Genomic DNA, 23,095 nt, shown 5'->3' with positions numbered 1-23,095 from the left:
GAGACCCTTTGTTCTGTCCTTTATAGGAGTCTCATGAGTCTCACCTTCCGTTCAAGTTGAACTTGTAATAAGGTGGAATGAAATCATCAATATGATCCTCACCTCATCCTTCAGGAGAAAAATCCTACATACATTCAAGGTGGTCAAAGTGCAGACAACACCATTCACCTTTTCCTGGAGGTGTACACAGGACTGAGGTGAGAACAGCAAAAGGCTCTATTTTAATGTCCTTAATGAAGGATTCAGGGAACAACATTAAACAAACTCATATACCATCTTCCAAAAGAATTATTTTGTAAAACTGATGCCTAGGGTATGGTAAACGATAATATAGTAAAAACCATATTTTTATTTCTGGGACATTAAAATTCTAAATCTATTTATTATTCATGCTGCTTTGAAATACATTCCTTGATTAGGAATCATTGTCTGCCATAGGAGTGAGGAAGGACAACACTCAAAGTAATAAGAAGCGAAAAATATGGAAAAATTTACTCCTACTAGGTTTGGTAACACATATACTAAAATTGAAATGATACAATGATGAGCATGGTCCTTGCACAGAGATAACATGCAAACTTGTAAAGCATTCCATATTTTTGTTGCAAGAAGAATTAACAAGTATACTTTAAGCTAAGACAATCCACACAAGTACAAAAATTATACATAAAGAGAGCACAAATCCCCAAAACAACAATCTCTCTCAATGTCAATGGATGAAATGTGCCAATTCAGAGGCACAGAATAGGAAGATGAATTAGAAAATTGAACCCAACATTCTGCTGCCTGCAAGAAACATGTCTGAACAATCAAAGCACCCATGGACTAAAAGTAAAAGGCTGGGAAACAAGTTTTCAAGAAAATATCACCTCCGCAAAGCTGGAGTGGCCATACTAGTATCAGACCACATGGACTTCAAGCTAAAGGTTATCAGAGACAGTGAATGTCATTTCTTAATGATCATGGGATATGTACATCAGAAAAAACTCACCCTCCTCAATGTATATGATCCTAATGACAGACCAGCAAAATACTTTAAAACAACTTCTAATAGACTTATAGAAAAACATTGATAGTAACACAATACTAGTAGGAGATTTCAACACTTCTTTGTCACTTCTCGATAGATCAAACAGACTGAAGCTCAGCAAGGAAATATTTTCTTTAAGGGAAGTAATGAACAACCGTTGGCTTAGGGAAGAAATCAAAGAGGAAATTAAAAATTTCCATAAACAAATGAGAATGAGGACACGAGCTACCAGAACTTGTGGGACACAGCAAAAGCAGTGTTAAGAGGAAAGATTATAGCTCTGCCAGAATTCATCAGGAAGAAAGAAAGGGCCTACCTGAATAAATTAGAGCTCAAGATTTTGGAAAATAACCAAAAAAAGTAGTCCAAACTAGGCTGGAGGAAGGAAATAATAAAACTTGTACCAGACATCAATGAGCTAGAATCCCAAAATACAATCCAGAAGACCAATAAGAACAAAAACTGGTTCTTTGAGAAAATAAATAAGATCAATAAACCATGAGAAGCCTCTCAAAGAAACAAAGAGAAAGAATTCTAATAAATCGAATCAGAAATGCAAAGGGGAGTATCCTAATAGAAAGTACAGAAATCCATAGGATCATCAGAGATTATTTTGAGAATCTTTGCAGCAGGAAATGGGAGAATCTTGAATAAATTGATAAATTATTGGATTCCAATTACCTCCCAAGGCTGAACCAAGAAGATTTGGAATACTTGAACCTATCACTACCAAGGAAATTGAAATGATGGTCAAAATTATACCCCCAAACAGAATCCAGGGCCCAGATGGATTCAATAGTGAACTATTTCAAACCTTTAAAGAGGAACTGCTTCCAACATTTTTAAGATTTTCCAGGAAATTGAAGAAACATAAATACTCCCAAATAGTTTCTATGAGGCAAAGATCACCCTAATACTCAAATCGACAGAGACACCACAAAAACAGAAAATTGCAGACCTTTTTCCTTTGTGAATACAGATACAAAAATTTTCAAGAAAATACCAGCAAAGAGAATCTAGAAACTCAACAAAAGATCACACACTATGACCAAGTAGGTTTAGCTTGGGGATGCAAGGATGGCTTAACATTCTCTAGTCAATCAACAGAATACACCATCTCAATAAAATAAAGATAAAAGACATATGATCATATCAATAGATGTAGATAAAGCATTTGATGAGATCCAGCACCCATTCATGATGAAAAACTCTCAACAAAATGGGAGTTGAAAGTACTTTCCTCAATATAGTCAAAGCAAATTACCACAAACCCACAGCAAGTAATATTCTCAACGGGGAAAAACCAAAGGCTTGGAGCAGAAATCAATGAAATAGAATTCCAGAATACAATCAGGCATAAAACAAGTTACCCACTCTCACCACTCCTATTCAACATAGTACTTGAAGTACTTGCCATATGATTTCGTTAAAAAAAAAGATATCAAGGGCATCCATATAAAAAAGGAAGAACTCAAGCTTTTACTATTTAGAGATAACATGATACTATACTTAGAAAATCCCAAAGAATCTCCAAAAAAGCTCCTGGGAACAATAGATTTGTTTAGTAAAGTAGCATATTACAAAATCAATATCTGGTACGCCATGGCTTTCCCATATATTAATAATGAAAGAGAAAAAAAGAGATAGAGAAAAACAATCCCATTCACAATAATACCTCAGAAAATCGAGTATATTGGAATCAACTAAAAAGGTTAAGGAACTATACCAAAAAAAAAACCCTACAAAACACTACTTCCCGAAATAATAGAGTATATGAGGAAATGGAATCACATCCCATGCTCATGGATTGAGAGGTTTAACACTGTCAAAATGGTAATACACCCCAAAGCTATATAAAGATTTAATGCACTTTCTAAAAGGATACCCATAACATTTTTCAAATAAATAGATTAAACACTCTTGAAACTCATACACAACCATAAACTCCCATGAAGAGCTAAAGCAATCTTTGGTAAAAAGAAGAAGGGAACACCTTCCCCAAATTCAATTCCTACTACAAAGTTGTAGTCATCCAAATACCATGATATTCAGATAAAGACAGGCCTCAGATCAATGGAATATAGTCAAATATCTTGACGCTGGCCCTCAGATTATTATTACCTAATCTTTCATAAATGCTCAAGAAATATGAAGTTGAGTTAGGAAGTCTCTTCAGCAACTGGTGCTGGGAAAACTGGACAGCAACATGCAAAAAAATGAACTCAGACCTCTTTATAGTGCCAGGCACAAAGTCAGATCAAATGTCTTAAAGACCTCACTATCATACCTGAATTCTTAAGATATATGGAGAAAAATGTGGGAAGATCCCTTCATGACATTAAAGCTAAGGGAAACAAAAAAGCAAGCAAGCAAGAAAGAAAGAAAGAAAAAAGTTAAAAATTAGAAAATAATGCTGTTTGCAATGCTAACGATCAATCCCAGATCATCATTTTCTTGCGTTTTTGGGTCACACGTGGCAATGCACAGTGGTTACTCCTGGCTCTGCACTCAGGAATTACTCCTCATGGTGCTTGGGGGTAACATACAGGATGCTGGGAATCTAACCTAGGTATGCCGTGTGCAAGGCAAATGCCCTACCTGCTGAACTATCGCTCCAGATCCCCCCCTCCCCATAATTCATCATCTTGAGGGCCTCAGATTTTTACCTTCGATTTAGAAACTTCATCTTTAATTGACACAGTAAATCGAAACCACAGAACCATTGAATGGCATGTTATAATGGTAGCAGCCATGAGCAAACTTTGATAACCCATAAGTTGTCATGAATGAATTCTGTCTCAGAGGCTTCACTTCTGAGGATACCTGTCACTACCTCCTTTCTGTTACGTATCCCAGGATCAGAACCTACATCAGGCCATCAGTAGAAATTGTCCACCCGAAAGCTAGCCTTCCACTGGGATCAGAATCCTTGATCCATGTAACTTGTAATTTTTCATTCATGATTTGTTGACCTTGTTTCAGGTGGAGGCATCCAGAGCATAAACTCAGCTTTCCCGTTGTTTCCACAGGAAATCCAAATACCTAAGAATGTTATCATTTCTGACGCCACTGTTACAGATTTTTTGGAATCCCACGGTAAGATACTATCATTAATGTTATAATATTACTGTTCTCCATAGTTCGGATCTCCCCAAAGAACTCTTTACCCACCTCATTCCAACTGCAGACTCCAGTTTATCATGCTCCTGAAAGTACTTCTAATAGTTTCACTCAGGTTCTCCCCTAAAGTGCACAAGTAAAGTTCATACCACTCCAAGTACTTATTCCTAAACTACCAGAGTGGGCTTGGTCCTCAAGCTTTTGTTCTCATAAGAAGAAATACCGTGCTTCCTTTCTCTATGTCTCTCTTTGCTTGCTTTGTTAAATGACTGTTCTCGCTTGAACAAATATTCCATTCCACCCTACACCTGTTTCACAAGTTTCCGAGTGTTTTTCAGTAAAATCTATTTAGCTTCACTAAACTAAAAATTTTAAAACACCAGAGCATTGTTAAAACCAATATTTGTATCTTTTAAACCACAAATTTTGAAAATGAAAGGTGGTAAAGCAATGGAATACTACTCAGTTGTATGAAGTGAAATCTTCTTATTATTTGTTTATAAAATGGATTACATGAGGAAATTATGTTTAGTGACATAAACCAGGCAGAGAAAGATAGGCATCATACAAGTTCATGCATATGTGGCATATGGAGAAAACAAATTAAAAGAATAAAATGAGACAGACAAACGTCTAAAACATTATTTATATTCTATGATTTATAATTCAACTAACAATGGTTTCTCATACACATAATTCCAACATGACACTCACTCCTCATTCTCTCAAAGAATAAACCCTCCCTCTCCCCCAATCCCCCATAATCCCTCACTCTCAATGCCCTGACTCATTTGTGTGGATCAGTTCTCCCCTTACATTGCTCTTGAACCTTTGTTTCTACCTTGCTGTGTGTCTTTACATCCCACATATGAGAAAAATCTCTCTGTATCTGTTCATTTCCTTAAGGCTAACTTTACATGCATGATATCCTCTAGTTTCATCCAATGTTGAAAATTGCATAATTTTGATCTTTTCAAAGCAATAAAAACAAACTTTAGAACTATGAGACTATTTAGTTACCAGATCGAAAAGTATAATCAAAGTGGAAAAACTGAACTATGGTGAATGACAGAGTAGGCCTTTCAGTAGTGAGTGTAATATGATACATGCACGTTGATTCTGCATAATCCTAAAATTTATGAAATTCTATAATGTAATTCTATAAGGTAATTTTACATAATCAAAAAAGTATTTAAATAATTTACATTTATCTATGATTTTGACGTATCTTTTGTGTCAAACTATCAGAAATAAAAAGAATGTGAGATAGAGATATGGTGTATCACTATACTTTTAAACAAGAGAAGCGCTAAAAATTTCTGTGTCTTGATGAACTCTCATATAAATTGACTCCAAAATCAAATTAATATACTCAAGGAAAAATAAAAGTCAACCAATTTAATCTTTTGCCTTCACTCAGGTTCCCATCTGCTGATCTCTCGCAGACAAAAAAAATATTTAATTTATTTTTTTAAAAATTTTTATTAGTGAAACACCATGATGTACAGTTGTACATTTACAAATTTTTGTGCTTGGGTTTTGATTATACAAAGATCAAATGCCCATTCCTCCGCCAGTACCCATTTTTCACCACCATGGATTCCAGTATCCCTCCCACACCAATCCCCCCCATGCTACCCTGCCTCTGTGGCAGGGCATTCCCTTTTGTTCTCTCTCTCCTTTCGGGTGTTGTGGTCTGCAAAAGAAGCATTGAGTGTCATTCATGTTCAGTACATAGTCAGAATTTTTATTTTCAAAGGATTTCTTGGTGGAGGATTGGCATTCTTTGCTAGAAACCAACTTCTTTTCTTCTGCTTTTTTTTCTAGAAAATATATATTTATATTTTCTAGAAAATATATATTTCTAGAAAATATATATTTATACTAAGACTGATTAGTCATGGCACCAAATTGACAAATGTCCCTGTTTTTACTTCAGTACTCTTTCCTGATTATCACAAATTATTAGCAGTGGATAGAAAAAAAGTAGCCCAAAATTCGTGGGGGAAAGGGAAATGTTTATGCTTACCATAGTTTGGAAAATCCCTGTCACTAGTATAGTGACATTCATCTAAATTTGTAAACAAAATGATTAAGAAGAGGTAAACCATGACTGTCACTTCAAGGAAGAACGGGTCTTCAGCAAATATCCATGGTTTCAGAAGGATGGCTCTGGCTTGGATAGGGGGCATGAGAGCTGTGAGCTACCGGCAGTTAACAAATGCTCTGAGGCTATGTGGTAACACTGCTGAGTAATGTGGAGAGCCATGATTAGGTAGGGTCATGGGGGAGAATGGAATGATGACAAGAAAACAGAGAAACAGGACAAGATGATGGATTCCTTTGTATAAAAGTTTTCATCTCTAATGTATTAATCTGTGAATAAGAGAACCAACTTTTTATCATTTTCCTGGCAATATATTATCCTTACATAGTGCTTCAGGAAAAAAACGCTTCCCTTGTTAGTTATTATAGCCTGAATATCTGTGAGGTCTTTGAACACTTTCTATATATACAGTGCTGATGACTGAAACCAATCTCACTATTTAAGTATCTAAACTGCAATGTTCTCACCATTTAACTCACTAAACTCTGATGGCTCCAAATCTTCTTAGATCAGCTTTCATCTCTTCCATGATATCCAGGCTTCTCTTCCCAACTGTCAAATCTCCCTTTCTTTCTCCCTCTCTCTACCAACTATGGTCTCCCTGCCAAAATTTGCTAAGACAAGCTTTCTTGAAATATAGACGTAAGTTGACTTCTCTTTTTTTAAAAATTTAGGCAATTTTGATTTTCAAAATCATTTATAATGGAGATTTGTCAGGATCCTCCGTGAGCTGTATTACAGATTCACTAGCAGGATCTCACCATTCTACAAAGAAGTGATCGTTGATGTCAAGAGAGGGGTGTGGCAGGGTGATACCATTTCACTGAAACTCTTCAGTGCCACCCTCGAGAATATCATGCGATGACTGGAATGGGAAGGAATGGGAGTGAAGATAGATGGTCGGCAACTACACCACCTCCGCTTTGTTGATGACATTGTTTTAATAACACCAAACATCAGCCAAACGGCACAAATGCTGGCCGACTTTGACCGTATGTGTGGAAAGGTAGGACTACAGCTGAATCTTACGAAGACAATGTTTATTAGAAACAGCCTCGTTCCTGACACTCCATTCACTCTCAATGGAACGACCATCTCCAAATGCAACAGCTATGTGTACCTAGGTCGAGAGGTCAACATGACAAATGACCTGGCACACGAGCTGCGCAGGAGGAAGAGAGCAGCTTGGAATGCCATCAAGAATGTCGAAGAAATAGCTAAGAGGACGATGAACCTCCAGCTCTGGGCACATCTCTTAGATTCCACTGTTCTTCCTGCATTAAAATATGCTTCAGAAACCTGGGCCTTACGCAAACAGGATGAGAACTCTATTCAGGTCTCCCAAAGAAGAATAGAAAGAGCTATGCTTGGAATATCACGTTTCACTCAAATGAGAGAAAGAATCCGGAGTTATGACATCGATCAACTATCATGAATCAGGGACACTGTCTCATTTGCCAAGTTGTCGAAAATCAGATGGGCTGGTCACAGAATGAGATTTAAAGACAACCGCTGGATTAGAGCTGTTACCGACTGGACTCCACGGAATGTCAAAACACCGCGTGGCCACCCACCTACCAGATAGTCAGACTTCTTCGTCAAGATCATGAATGATCGATTTGAGGCCCTTCATGTTCCCGGAGTGAACAGATGCCATTGCGCTACACTAGCACGTGACAGGGACAAATGGAGACGTTACTGGCGCCCGCTCGAGCAAATCGACGACTAATGAGAAGTTAAGTGATTAAGTAATCTAAGTGATTAAGTGACTAAGGAAATCCAGACAAATAATTCTTAGCACTGACATTCTTGGAAATTTAAGTAGTAATCAGGTTTTTATAGTTACGTTGTTATGATTTCATAGGCAGTGTTTGTTTCCTTAACCAAACTGGAATGTCTATAAAAAACCAAATATAGGAACATTCTTTCATTTTTAATTTAATATAGAAAATGCTCAATTTACAGGTTAAATAGAGATGAATATCTTTTTCAATAGTCTATTTGGGACACTGTGCTTTACTTGTTTTATTAGGAACTAAATGTGGTACCCTATAATCTCTAATTCCATCCCTAGTCCTCCATTCTCTACTTGTACCAATCAAGACAAACTTCACTTTAGACCTAGTTTTCAGTAATGTCAACTAAACATTAAAGTAAAAAATAAGTCTGATCAAATAATTCTGTTATCCAACAGTTGTTTAAGAGGCTTACACAAATGAACAGAATATTGAGAAAGAAATGAACACTCCAAATTGTGTTTTAAGAAGGCAAAAACACATGTTGTAATTGACCATATAAAAAAAGAAAATTAAAGTAAATTCCTTGGGAATTTCTGGTATTCTTGGAACCATGTTGCCCATGGAGTAGTCAGCTAGCTAAGTCTTCATTAACTTGATTTTCCTTGTTCACATCCCTGATATTGCTCTTTTCCTCCTCAGATCCCATTCCCAATAGATCATGGTCCCACTAGATCTTGTTTTTTCAAGCTTTGTTTTCGCCAAATTTCAAGCCCTTCCTTTTACACTTATTGTCTCTTTTCTCATCATTTCAGACTTTTCTCCCAGCATTTTTTCCTCAGTTAATACAACTTTCTTTCAAGGGAGTTGAAGCTTGTTAGTTTTGAGAGTTGACTGGGATCATTTTCCTCTAGCCATACATTAAAGGTAGCAAAACACTTTTCACGTTTTTCTGTTCCCAGCCAGTCAACTACCCTTTCATCTATTAAATGGTTCGCCTCAGGTCAGTCAGAAACTGCGTTCATTTCCCCCATTTTCAACAAAGTATTTTACTGGTACCAAACAGAGTTAGTTAAAAATATGTTCCTGTTAACATATATTTGTACTTGGGATCCATGTGAACACCTTCCACCTGGCTTTTTTTGAAGGTGATCATCCAGTTTGCTTTTCTGGTTGCATTCTGTTTCTCACTATTCCTCTCCACAGCTAAGTGATGTGAAAGTAACATATTTAGTAAATGGTATGATTGAAAGCTCCAGAATGAATGCCAGCCCTTTCAGTTCTCTCGGTATTATATGTAACCTATTCTTTGGAACCTATCTTATTTTCGTATTTTTGTTTTGAATCTTATTTACAAATAATATTTTAACGTATTTGAAAAACATCCACCAACTATCCCATGATGATCAGCAGCTGTCCAGTTCTCTACCCGTCCCGGTTTCCTTTCCATTCATCCATCACCCCATTGAGTCTCCTAGGGCCATCTCTTTCCACCAAGACCTTCCCGGCTGAAGGAGAACCGGTACCTACTGCTTTGGAAGTGGTAACCTAGTGCGCATGTCTTAGTCCGGTACCTCCGGCAACGCAGCCCCAAAGCCATTTATAACGTTGGTTCTTGTGTGAGCTGCAGTTAACAGCGATGTTTAGAGCAGGCTACAGGAACCAGGGACCATGGAAGACCAAGGACCAGCCCCTCAAGCTAATATAATTTGAGCTCCCCCCACCAGAAATTTCCTGATAACTGGCTTGGCTACCTTGGGGAGTTTACAAATCCAAAGACTAACAGAGGCAATGGACCGCATTGTGAAAACACGCTAGTGAAGTGTCACCGTAACAGCAACTCTGAATATTGCTGGGAATAAGTGAAATGTTGCAGCTACGGGTGCTGAACAGAGGCCCCGAGGACATGGTGACTTATCTTTGCATCTCCCAGGAGCTGATCTTCAGGCTTCATGCTTCAATTGTTCTCTTGGTTTTGTCCCTGTTAAGAGTCATCCTTGAATGACTCTGAGGGCATTGATCACTCATCTGGTAGGTTTATTCTCCAGTGTATGAGTTCGAATCCCCCAGCCATCATTTACGGATAGACCACCCAAACCTTTTAGTGATGTGTCTCAAATTTGGTTATTTACCAAAAGTGGCCATGAGGCGTAAACACAGCCTCCATGGAAGAATTTTTACTTTTCTTATGCTCATCTTAGACTCATCTGCCTTCCTCAGCCTATTCCAAAATTATTCTTTTAACCAAACACTGCAGATCGTGCCATTTCTCCCAATTTTTTTGTGGAGGACACCAGGTTTGGGGCATACTTGATTGTGCTATGATCTTATCTCTGGCTCTGTGCTAAAGTTTCACATCTGGTGGGTCTCTGGGGACCATAAAAGTCTGCAAGAAATGAACTGAGTCCTTCTTGTTTGCAGAGCAAATACCCTGTAGGCTATACTCTTCCTCTGACCCTACCACACTGTTCATCAGGCCCATGCAATTTCTCCTCTTATGGGCGTTATAACCCTGGACCAAGTTTGTATTTCTTAGAGTCTTGTCTATTCACCCTTTTTCCTGTCTCTAACTTCCCATTCTTTCCCATCCCATCCTTCAACCCCCAGGCACTCCCAAAAACAACCACAGTTGATAGCATCTAAAAATTCATAACTTTTATTAACAACCAATTAAATATGATGCATCTCTTTAATTTGAAAATATATATTAGAATAAGTAAAATGTGTATGGCATGTCAGTGTTTGCCTAGGAAAACCATCCTGTACCCAAAGTGGAAACTACCATTGCATCTACTCCCATTACGTAGCCATAGTAGAAAGAGATGTCCATCTATTTTTCCCTCTCAATAAAGTTCTGCACTTTCACCCAAAGATGTATGTTTGGCAGCATTCTCACGCTCCTTCTGAGCCTTCCTTTTCATAGCCTCACGCTCTGGTCTCTGCTCTTTGGTGATGGGCTTTGATATGACTGGCTCAGGAACATTGGGCTTTCTCCATGGAATCGGTTGGAAATGGAAGTCTAGGAGGAGAAACTGACTCTGACGTTTGGTTGGCAACTGCCGCATGTCCACAAACACAGGAGGAGGTTCCAGCTGGAGGAAAATGCCAGCTCCTGTTGTAGGGAGGAGGTCTAGAAGCTGTGGGGTCACGAATAGACCGGCTAGTAGGGTTCTGCAAACCTGGTCGAAATGGGTTGGTTGAAATGGACTGAGCAAGTTTGGGAGAATCGACAAAAATGGAGTGTTTGACCGGGAAGCATTGGCAGTAGTTGGCTCAGCTGCATTGGTAGAGCCGGACTTGGCAGGGTAAGCTGCAGCAGGACGATGTGAGTCCACAGATTTTCGTCTCTGAGGAATAGGTCTAGCTTGGGGACACTCCATGGTAAGAAACGGCAAAGGTAACAATTTGACTTCCCAGGAGGTGGCAGCTCAGACTTGGATGGAGATGAGCGTTTTTCAGCACGGCTACTTGGTTTCTGTGCTTTGACCTGAGTTTTCTCAAGGCCTTTTCCATCCCCTGTAGCACCTAGCTATGACTTGACAGCTGAGGATGGCTTGACATCTTTAGGCTTCTTTGAGCTACTCAGGACCTGGGAGGAAGAGATTCCAGGTTTTGGATCACTCTTCTTCCCCAGAGCATGAAACACTTGGACAGAATCCAGCATGTGTACGCCCAGGTAGCGGCGGGGCTTTTTAACGGTCTCTTGGAAAAACTCAGGTTGACTTTTCTTGCATTTCATCTTGCCAATGGTGGGCTTTACTTCTGCCTTGACCTTGTTCCCCGGCTGCTTACACTCATTATCTTTCTTAGACTTTTCTCTGGTGTTTTTTGTCTTCTGCTGCCCATGCCTCTTTTTCTTGCTGATCCTCCTGTAGGCAGCTTTGTGAGGTTTGCTGTTAGTTTTGGCCGTGGTCACAGGACACCTATCACTGACTGCAGCATTACGAACAATCCCCGCTCCCCCTATCAAGCATTCTCGGACTTTTGGCTGGATTTTGGCCTTGGCTTCTCCCTCAAGAGTTTCAGAAGCCTCCTTTTTGTTCTTCCATTCGGCATTGGAGGTCCCCTTGGTGCCACTTGAATTTTCTTGCACCTGCTTCAGAGTGATGGTGTCAGTGGTGTTCATTACCTACAGATCTTTGCATTGTTCTAGGTCTACGGGGATCTGGTAGGTCTCCAGAGGTTTTGAAAGCCCAGTTTTCATCTGATCAAAATTCCTAACTTTTTGTTCCTGAGTTGGAGTTGGGGTCAGCGCCAGGTTACTTTGGCTGGAGATATTATGGGAACTTCCCGAAGCTCAGGTGCTGGATTACTCACAGATCTTTGAATCCTGCTACTGCAAGTTGTGGGCAATTCAGAAATTTGTGTCAGACCAAATGTCTTACCTGAAGGTTGTGATATCAGGGAAGTCTCCATCCCCAGGAAATTCGTCACTAAAAAGGAACCAAGGAAGAAATCAGGGCCTGCTAAATGAGATATTCGGTCCACAAAACTAGTGGTGCAACAACTGTGCACCTACCAGCAATAGGCATTGGATTGTTACTGGGTATTCTACAGATAATGGACAAGTCCTGTGCTCGAAGATTGGAGGTAAATGTTGTAGTTCTTACTGTTTGTCATGCAGTGCTGTTGTTTTTTGGTTTTCTTTGTATTTGTAAGAATTTCTGTGTAAAATAACTTGAAAAATAAGAGACTTGGGAAGAGTGATAGTACATTTGTTAAGGCAATGGCCCTGCGCACACCTGACCTCAGTTTGATCTTTCGCATCACCTATGATTTCCTAAGCATCTTCAGCAGTGATACCCAGCACAGATCCAGGAGTAATCCCTGAGCACTTCGGTCTATGACACAGATTCAACGTCCTTCAAACAAAAGTTTTTTTTTTAAGTAATTATAGATTTTCAAACTAATACCGCTGGAGCGATGGCACAGCGGGTAGGGCATTTGCCTTGCACGCAGCCAACATGGCCGACCCGAGTTCGATTCCTCTGACCCTCTCGGAGAGCCCGGCAAGCTGCCAAGAGTATTCGATATGCCAGACACAGTAAAAACAAGGTCTCCAATGGAGATGTTACTGGGCCCGCTCGAGCAAATTGATGATCAACGGGAGGGCCTTTACTTTACTTTTACAAACTAATAAGTGCCATATAGAGCTCAGCTTTGTAATGTATTGTACTGTCAATTTATTCACTTTCATGGAAAAATAAAAGGGCATTAATATCAGAGAATAAGAGTATGAATGAAGCACTAATTCAGCATGATATTTGTGCTGAGGTACAGATTCTAGGTTTCATGATTTGAGTCAGAATCTCTGAACCACAAGTGTATTCAGAACGTTGCTGTTCATTTATGGAAGGGAAAGTTAATGTGGTACCATTACAATTAGAGTTCTGAAACTTCTTAAGAAAATAACAAAATACTAGTTTAAGACATGTATTTTACTTTTAGTGTGGTAATTCTTGAGGCCTGCTGACATAGAACAGTGAAAAATGTGGCATTTCCAGCCACAGAGGCTGAGTGGGATGGGGGGTATGTGTGGTGGGAGGAATACTGGGAACCGTGGTGCTGGAGAATGGGCACTGGTGGTGGAGGGATACGTACTCCATCATTGTATAAATGAAATAGAATCACAATAATTTGTAAGTCTACAACTGTCCCTCATGATGTTTAACTTATAAAAATTAAAAAAATGAAATAACAAGGGAAAAAATGTGACATTGTTTTCTCTGCCCCTGACTTTTCATTATAAGAAACTTAAATGTCCATTATACTATCATAACTTCCAATCTCCATAAGGAGCTCTTATATTGAGTGTGAAAATAGCATGCTGTAAAATGAGTGAGGGGAGTAAACATGAACTGAGTTTTTTTTTAATTTAACAATCTCAGTGTATATGAATACCACCTCTCTACGGACAGTTTTCCTCTTATTTGACCCCAATTTTTGAATTTTCTTTCTCTTCTCTCCGTTTTACTCACCTTGACAACTCGATTCTGTGATAGGTTGAGCAGACAGAGAGAAGTCGATTCCAGAGTAGGAGTCTGGTATTTGGTTATTTGCGGGCTGGACCTCCTTGAGAACCATAACCATTTCTCGCGATGAGTTGCTGTAAGCTTGGGGGCAGAGCCATTTAGCCCTGTGTATGAAATGGAGTTATAGAACTGCAGACCGGAAAGGAGAGTTCCCAGAGTGCCTGGATGATAGTAATACACCTGGCTTCCTTCCTGGTAGGGAAGTGACAGGCTTTGACTCTGATGTGGAACCAGAGATGGTGTTCTCTCAACAAGACTGGCAGAAAGTGATGGGTACACAGACACCGTGTTGTTGGTATCTAGGATTTTCTCATAGCGAGCTGCCATAGATATGGAAGAGACAGCGGTGTCTTGGTCAAGAATAGTCACAAATAAGTCTCCCATGGAAGACCTTACATTAATTTAGGCATTTGGGATCTTTACAACTATTACCATTGTAATCATCAGGTTTCCATTTGACTTGTGCCATGAGTACCTGTTACTTACGGTTCACATACAACTTACTCTTGTGGATGCATTGAAGGTTACCCTCATTTTTGATCCACTTCAAAAATGACTGCTTGAGTTTTTTCAAAGAAATGTTTTTGGAAGGAAAACTTTATTTAAACTCTGTGTCTTAAATTGTTTGTCTAAAATGTAGTTACTAATAATTCTAAGAAAAATAATGTATACATGAATATAATTTTTCTATTTCATGTGATTTACATAGGAGGAAGGGTAAAGAAAACATCATGAAATATATGTATCACATAACTGAAAAAGAATATAGATATTAATGATATCTGGACTCTGTAGGCAAGCAGCATAGTACAGTAAGTTATGGAGAGCAGACCCAAGAGTAGGCCTTGAATAACAGTGGATGTTATCCCAAACAAAACCAAATAAAACAGTACAATAACGTTATTAATAAATTTTTCCACATATACAATATGTAGACAGTATTCTATTTTACAAAAAACTGCTAGCCAAAAAATGGAATAGAAGGTGGTTTTTGAGTGCACACTTTACCAGTCCATTAAAGAGAAAGGATTTACCAGTAACTACATAACAAAAAGAAAATAGGAGTAAGCGTGATTGTATTTCATAGACAAGAAATGTTTTAAATGAGTAAATTATAGAAAGAAATTTCGAAAGTACAAAAAATTATTCTCATCAGAACCTTTGAATATTAACCAGCAAACAACACGTGTTAAACATAGCATAGTATTTCTCTTGATCACACAAGACACAGAAAAGATCATTTAAAAAGTGATCACAAAATTTGCAAATTTACTTTCAACCCCTAGATTAGAATTATGTTTATCAACCAGAAAAACGTTCTTCTCAATGTTTAATAAATGAGCACCTAAACCCAATAAAATATCTTTAATGTAGGAAAAATCTTAATTCACATATATGACAAAAATGTGTAATTAGACCTGTGAGACTTGATTTTTCTTTTTCCTCTTAGGATTTAAAACAGAATTTGACTATTATCAAAATACTTTCAAGTTAGGAAGAAAAAATCACATGAAATAATATTTGTAAAGATGAGAAGCCGCTTTAACCTGGAACCTACTTACCACACAAATGAATCAAATCTCCTTATTCAAGTTAGAATATACCAATTTTTAATTTTAACAGGCAGCGCGTACATGTACTTAAAACCATAACATAATAAAATCATTGAAGATTATGTGTCTTCCACCGCCCTAGATAAGCACTATTAGCTATTTATGGGAAGCATCATTTCTGAAGCGTGTTTATACTCAAATTGTCAAGAACCAAGTACTGTGTTCTAAGAGATAATAAGGAAAAATGCCAGCAAGGATGGCTTTCTGATAATCTGCTTTTCCTACTGGTACCTTTCTTTTTTGATTTTAAATCTTTGGTTCTCTTCAACATTCTGAACAAACGTTTTCCCCTTCCTTGATAATCGACGTCCCTATGCTTGCTTGCTTGATTTCTTTCCTTCTTTCTTTCTTTCTTTCTTTCTTTCTTTCTTTCTTTCGTTCTTTCTTTCGTATTTATTTCTCCCTCATAACGTCTAGTTTTCGATTGGTCAATGTTTGATGAAAGTGATCCCAAACTTTCTTACCTTTGAGGGCTTGCCTCCCTACCCTCAGCACTCCACACCTTACTCATGCCCCATATTTTCTTATTACCTGGCTAAAATCAAATCTCAAAGATCAATGATTATTACTTTGTAATATCACTATATTTAAAGTACTGAAGTATACATACAAGTGGAGAGACCATTACAGAGAACACATACTAGTATATATTAACAGTTTTCCACAGCATCTATATTTTGTTTCTGTAAAAAAACTCTCTGATTTACTTGTTTTCAATGGATATCATGTAAAATTCACTACTAAAAGGAAAAAGAAACACAGAGAATCAACACTCATATATATATATATATATATATGTATTTATGTATGTGTGTGTATTTAAGCTCCTAAGTATGTCTAAAATATAATGTAATCAATGAGGAAAAACACTTTGTATGTGAGAGAAAGTAAGCCAATGTCTATAATCACACAGCAAATGTCAAAGTCAAGCTAAAATGAGGGTTTAAAATTCTACTTGAATACTTTCTTTCATTACTACGTGCTGTTTTTCCTTGACTGGTAAGTTTATGGATGATAAATCTAATGAAAAGCTTTGAAAAGTATTATTCCTTACCTGACATGGTCAGAGAAGAGGAAATACCGATGAAAGGTAGACGAGAAGAGGAGACGGTACGAGAGTACGTCTGAACACTGCAGCGGCTTAAGACCACAAGTGTTCAGTACAAACGACTGCTCACTGGTGATTGGTCATTGGTCACTCGTCACTTGCCATGATGATTCAAATTTGTTTACAAACTACTACATGGGACGGCCAAGATTCTATCAATTGGTGGTTGGTTTGGTGGGAGAATGATGTCATAAAGTAGGCAGTTGAAAGGTAGAGGCTAGCCAATTAGGACGTCAAAATCCCAAGAAGAAGACCGGAATGGATAGAGAGCGGGGTAGAATGAAGCAGGCTAGGGAGATGGAATCCTACAAGACAGTTATAACAGTTTCACTTTCCTCAGACTCCTATGTTAGAAAAATACTCCCATGATACTCAAGAGCTTAGTTATTTCATTAACAAATCAAGAGAATTACTAAATAATCGTTTATATTGCACTGTTAAAGAAACAACATTTGGTATTACTAGTATATTTTAGATAACGTTCACAGCACAGCGGGTAGGGCATTTGCCTTGCAGGAGGCCAACCCTGATTCCGATTCCTCTGCCCGGCAAACTACCCAAAGTATCTCGTCCACATAGCAAAAGCCTTGCAAGCTCCCCATGACCTATTCGATAGGCCAAAACCAGTGACAACAAGTCTCACAATTTGGTGTAAGATGTTACTGGTTCCCGCTCCAGCAAATGGATGAACCGCGGGAGGACAGTGCTACAGTGCTATGATTGAAAAAAATGGTGGTTTCTTTCAATATTACAACACATACTAGGATAAATTGTAGATGAATCTAGATGTGTTAAAGTAAATAAAATGAAAAGAAATAGTAAATGCACAGGTATTTTATTTGTACAATACTAACAATTTTTCTCATTTTAAAACTGTAGAAGATAAAGAAAAACATATGCTCATTTGTCCAAAATTTTACAATCTGAAAGAAAAAGACAAAAAGCAAACTAAGTGATCTAAATCCAGCAACACCAACAAATACTGGCAATTAATATGATAGGCCAAGGATGAATGGTTTTAAAAAATTAGTGTTGTGAAATAAATCAGTATTTCGCTATTAAACTTGATAGAAAAAATAAACATAAACCATGATCATATAATGTCTATTGAAAGAAGTGTAAATGACTAGTAAACACAAGAGCAATTTTCTTCTTTTTTGAAATTTGTTTTGTTTTGTTTTGTTTTGTTTTATTATGAAACACCATGAGGTGTAGTTTAGACTTACAAGTTGTTGCACTTGGGTTTCAGTTATACAGTGATTGAGTACCCATCCCACCACCAGTGGCCAATCTCCACTCCCACCAATCCAAGTAACCCTCCTACTCCCCATCCCCCATCCTACCCTGCCTCTTTGGTAGGGCACTACCTTTTGTTCTCTCTCTCCTTTTGGGTGCTATGGTCTACAAATGGGACATTGGGTGGCAATCCTGTTCGGTCCATAGACTACTTTCAGCAGGCATCTCCCATCCTCGGCAGATCTTCCCAGCACCCTTTATTGGGTGCTCCATTCTCTATCTGCACTGCCTTTACCCCTAGAGAGTACAGCTGGCCTCTAAGACATGGAGTGAACAACCTGGTATTTATGACAGTTGTGCTTGTGTGTTAGTGTCTTATTTTGTTACTTTATATTACCCAGATGAATGCAATCTTTCTATGTCTGTCCCTCTGTTTCTGACTCATTTCCCATAGCATAATATTTTCCATGTAGTACCACACAAGAGCAATTTTCAAGTTCACTGTTAGACAGAGCACAAATTAAAATGATAAATTAAAATGTCCCCCAAATTACAAATATTGAAATATCAGTTGCTATCTTTCCCTAGCAAAGATGCTAGAAAATAGATCGTTTCTAGTTATTTTATTGAGAATTAAATCTGTATACTAGTTAGGCAATATATAGCTTAAAGCAGTTTAATGTTCATTAAGTCAATATCACTGTCACTGTCCTCACGTTGTTCATCAATTTTCTTGACAGGCCCAGTTAGGTCTCCAGTGTGGGACTTTGTTGTAAATTAGCTTTTGTGTGTGTATATGAAAATTCAAGGATCAAGCCCATAACCTCTGAAATGTGAGGCAAATATTTTACCACTGAGGCATATTTCCAAACACAGTTAATGATTTTGCTTTTGCTTCTATACTGCGAAAAATTGAAACCAAAATTTCATACCTGCAAGACAAGTTCTTTTGTCCTGAGCTACATATCCAGTCATAAGTAAGTTAGCTTTTAAGAATTGATATTAAGGAAACAATTAGTAAAGTAGACAAATAGATATAAATGTCCACATCAATGTCATCTTAGCTTGAAAACATTACAATTATAATATCTCAATAAACAATTTATAGTAACAGTAATTGTTTATTTAAAAATCATACATGTATATAGACTAATATAAATGCATAATTGAAAGACTCCAAAGAAATGTACCTCCATTTTACTTGTATGTTTATTGTGGTTCTATTTTCTTCTTAATATAGTTATCCCATGAACAATACAAATTTGGACTTCTATATGATATTTTTCAATAATTATATTTTAAGAATTTTTGGACATTGGTATGCATGTGAAATAATTAAAGATGATCAATATATCCTAGAAATATAAAAAAAATCTAAGAAAAAGTATGCCATGTATGTATAAAATATATGCAGATAATTGATTTGATTGGACCCCAGACTTAGTATAGGGGTTAAAGCACTTACCATGCACACAGTCAACCCACATTTATGGCTGGCACCACCAGGAATGACTCTTGGGCACAGAGTCGGAAGTCCCAAGCACCACATACTATGGCCCAAATACCCCACCAAAATAGAAATATAAATTATCACTTACTACCATAAAATACATATGTATTATAAAGTCTATTATAAAATAGATTAAAGTTTTAAAATGTATCAAAATTTACAGATGGACAGGCCACATATAGCACTACTTGCAGACAATGGAATTAAGTACTATTAGAAATCCATCTTCTTGGTCAATAGCAGATTATCTATTAAATTTGGGGGTTTTCGAACATTATAGAGGAGTTAGCACCCTTAAGCTCTATGTTACTCAAGAATCAGTTATATGGTTTTCTTTTCTATTCTTCCTTTTATGTGGGGAGTGGAGCACACCCAGATGTGCTCTGGGCTCACTTCTGACTCTATACAGAGATCACCCCTGGCAGGCACAGGGTTCTGGGGATTGAACTCAGGTTAGCTGCATACAAGGTAAACACCATCTGCATGCTGCACTAGCTCTTTGGTCTATATGTTTCTTTTAGAAAATGACATGATAATAAAACTTTTTTAATAATTAAAAATCACTTCTAATAAAACATTTAATTAAAAAGTTTAATGCAGGCAAATACTGTTTTAATCATTAAAGTCAATTTAAAAATTAGAATAATATTTGGTAAAGCATAGAAACATAGCAAAAAATAGATGATATATATCTTTTTTGTAATTTGGTAACTGTAACACATTGTCCTTTTCCATTTCAAGGATAAGATGAATCCATAGAGTAGATTTGTTCACGAACAATTCTATATTCTCTCCTGAATGCGTATTTAAAAATACTTGCCATAGTGCCTGTTTCTCAACGTTTTGAGTACTATAGTCCTCTTTGCTATTGTGAGATCTTTCTCTTGTTTTATTTTTACTTTATGTTCCAATTTTTTATTTTTAATTTTCAATTTTTTATTAGTGAGACACCATGAGGTACAGTTGTAGACTTACAAATTTTTGTGCTTTGGTTTCAATTATACAATGATCTAATACCGATCCCTCCACCAGTGCCCATTTCCCACCACCAGGGATCCCAGTATCCCTCCCAGCCCCATCCCCTCATCCCACCCTGACTCTGTGGCAGAGCATTCGCCTTTGTTCTCTCTCTCCTTTTAGGTGTTGCGGTTTGGAAAAGAGGCATTGAGTGACAAACATGTTTGGTCTATAGTCTATGTTCAGCATCCTCTCCCATCCTGGGAGGATCCTCCCAACACCCTTTATTTGGTGCTCCATTCTCGATTTCAGCTGCCTTTTCTGCTAGCATGTGTGGTTGGTCTCCAAGATATGACGACAAATTCCTTACACTAATCCTGTCCACTCTTGGGAGTTAGTCTCCTGTTTTTTTATTTTATGTTCTCCCGGTGAATGCAATCTTGCTCTGTCTGTCCCTCTCTTTCTGACTCATTTCGCTTAACATGATACTGTCCATGTAGTACCACTCCTATGTAAATTTCATGCTCTTCCTGCCTGAAGAATTCTCTCTGTCTTCCTGAAAGAACAGGGAGGGGAGAGGCAAAGTCCTGATCCTAAGCAAACAGAGGAGGGGAAGAATTATCTAAATACATATGAAAAGAGGCATTGAATGGCAATCATGTATTTATGATGACTAGTTAACAAACTGTATTCGCTTCAAGTACAGACTTCCTCATCTCAGCCACTGTGTATTCATACTCCATGCACTGTTAAATATCCAGCTACTGTCCACAACCAACTAACAACATTCCCCTACCCATTTCAATCCTTTACTTCCCCTCTTGTAAGGACAATTCTGATGTTAGAGTGTAAAGGTTTGACTTTGCTTTTGTTTTATTACTCCATTCAGATTTTTTCTTTATATTCCAGAAACAAATCATTTTTTTTTAAATAAAGGACAGGAGGTGATATCAGGCAACAAATGAAATAGTTGATGTCGTTGAGAATCAGCAAGAGTCTTTCAGGTCAGTGTGAGGAAAGGAACATCCAGTTTTCCTTCCCAGAATATTTCCAAAGCCTGGCTTGGAGCAGGGTACATACTGGGAAGAAGCCCAGGAGAATAGCAGTGTCTTGAACATCTAGGGGCCTATTTTCTTCTTTGAAAATTTAATGGTATTGACCTCCATTGCAAACCACAGCACACAAAAGCAAAGAAAAAGCAAAAGGGAATGCCCTGAGGTGGGGCGGAGTGGGGGAGATGGGGGGTGGGAGGCTCACTGGGTTCATTGGTAGTGGAGAATGGGAACTGGTGGAGGGATGGGTACTTGATACTTGTATAAGTGAAACCCAAGCACTAAGGTATGTAAGTCTACAACTGTACCTCATGGTGTTTCACTAATAAAAATAAATGGATAATAATTTAAAAAATTAAAAGTGCTATCAGGTGGTATAAGAAAAAATGTTATGGTGTTGACTAGAGTACATCAAGATCATTTTTAGTTATAGGATGCTATGATTCATCTTTGATTCACTGATTGGTACTTTGAAATGTCCCAGTTCATTCTCATTCAGAGAAGTCATTTATTTCTTCAAGTATTGAATTATACAGGGAATTTCTCAGAAAATTCTTTACATAATGTATATACAGGGACTCAATGATAAAGTTCTTATTACCATTTTCAAAGAATACAAAAATACACTTTTAATAAGATTTTCTTGGTTCTCTATATAAAAGCTAAATGACAAGAATTAAGATTAACTCAAGATTTTCTAAAGTGCATTACATTAGTACTGGAAAAGAAATTTTAAAAGATTCTGGGAAAGGGGAGGAGGAAAAGTCATGGATAAATAAGGATTCCTACAAGTCTTTGGGTATGTGGGGGGCAGGGGAGTGACTAGAAAAGTTGAGAGCACACTCAGCTATGTGATCTAATCTCTATATATCTATTCTCTAATTAGATACCAGCGATGTATCCACACAGATGTATTCATATGACTATCATGTACACTAGTGAGATCTAGGGAAATAATTCTTAGAACTGACATTCTTGGACATTTAAGTAGTAATCAGGTTTTTATGATTAAGATGTTATGATTTCATAGGCAGTGTTTGTTTCTGTAACCAACCTGGAATGTCTTTAAAAGACCAAATATAGGAACATTCTTTCATTTTTAATTAAATATAGAAAATTCTGAATTTAGAGGTTAAATAGAGATGAATATCTTTTTCAATAGTCTATTTGGGAAACTGTCCTTTATTTGTTTTATTAGGAACTGAATGTAGTACACTATAATCTCTAATTTCATCCCTAGACCTCCCTTCTCTCTTTGTACCAATCAAGACAAACTTCACTTTAGACCTAGTTTTCAGTAATCTCAACTAAACATTAAAGTAATAAATAACTCTGATCAAATAAATCTGTTATCCAGCAGTTGTTTAAGATGCTTATACAAATGAACAGAATATTGAGAAAAAAATGAATACTCCAAATTCTGTTTGAATAAGGCACAGAATAGGTAAAGGTAAAGGTAAAGGCCCTCCCGTTGATCGTCGATTTGCTCGAGCGGGCCCAGTAACGTCTCCATTGGAGACTTTGTTGTTACTGTGTCTGGCATATCCAATACTCTCGGTAGCTTGCCGGGCTCTCCGAGAGGGGCGGAGGAATC

The 23,095-nt window shown here is 37.6% G+C and overlaps 1 pseudogene; it reads left to right on the top strand.

Annotated features, from left to right (window-relative positions):
• Positions 1-504: 504 nt before the first annotated feature.
• Positions 505-601, top strand: LOC130033783 (uncharacterized; annotated as a pseudogene).
• The last annotated feature ends 22,494 nt before the right edge of the window (positions 602-23,095 follow it).

The sequence above is a fragment of the Sorex fumeus genome, unplaced genomic scaffold (genome assembly GCF_029834395.1).
Source record: "Sorex fumeus unplaced genomic scaffold, SorFum_2.1 ptg000054l, whole genome shotgun sequence".
Lineage (NCBI taxonomy): Eukaryota > Metazoa > Chordata > Mammalia > Eulipotyphla > Soricidae > Sorex > Sorex fumeus.
The sequence above is the reverse complement of the archived record's forward strand: the minus strand, read 5'-3'. Positions and strand labels throughout refer to the sequence as shown.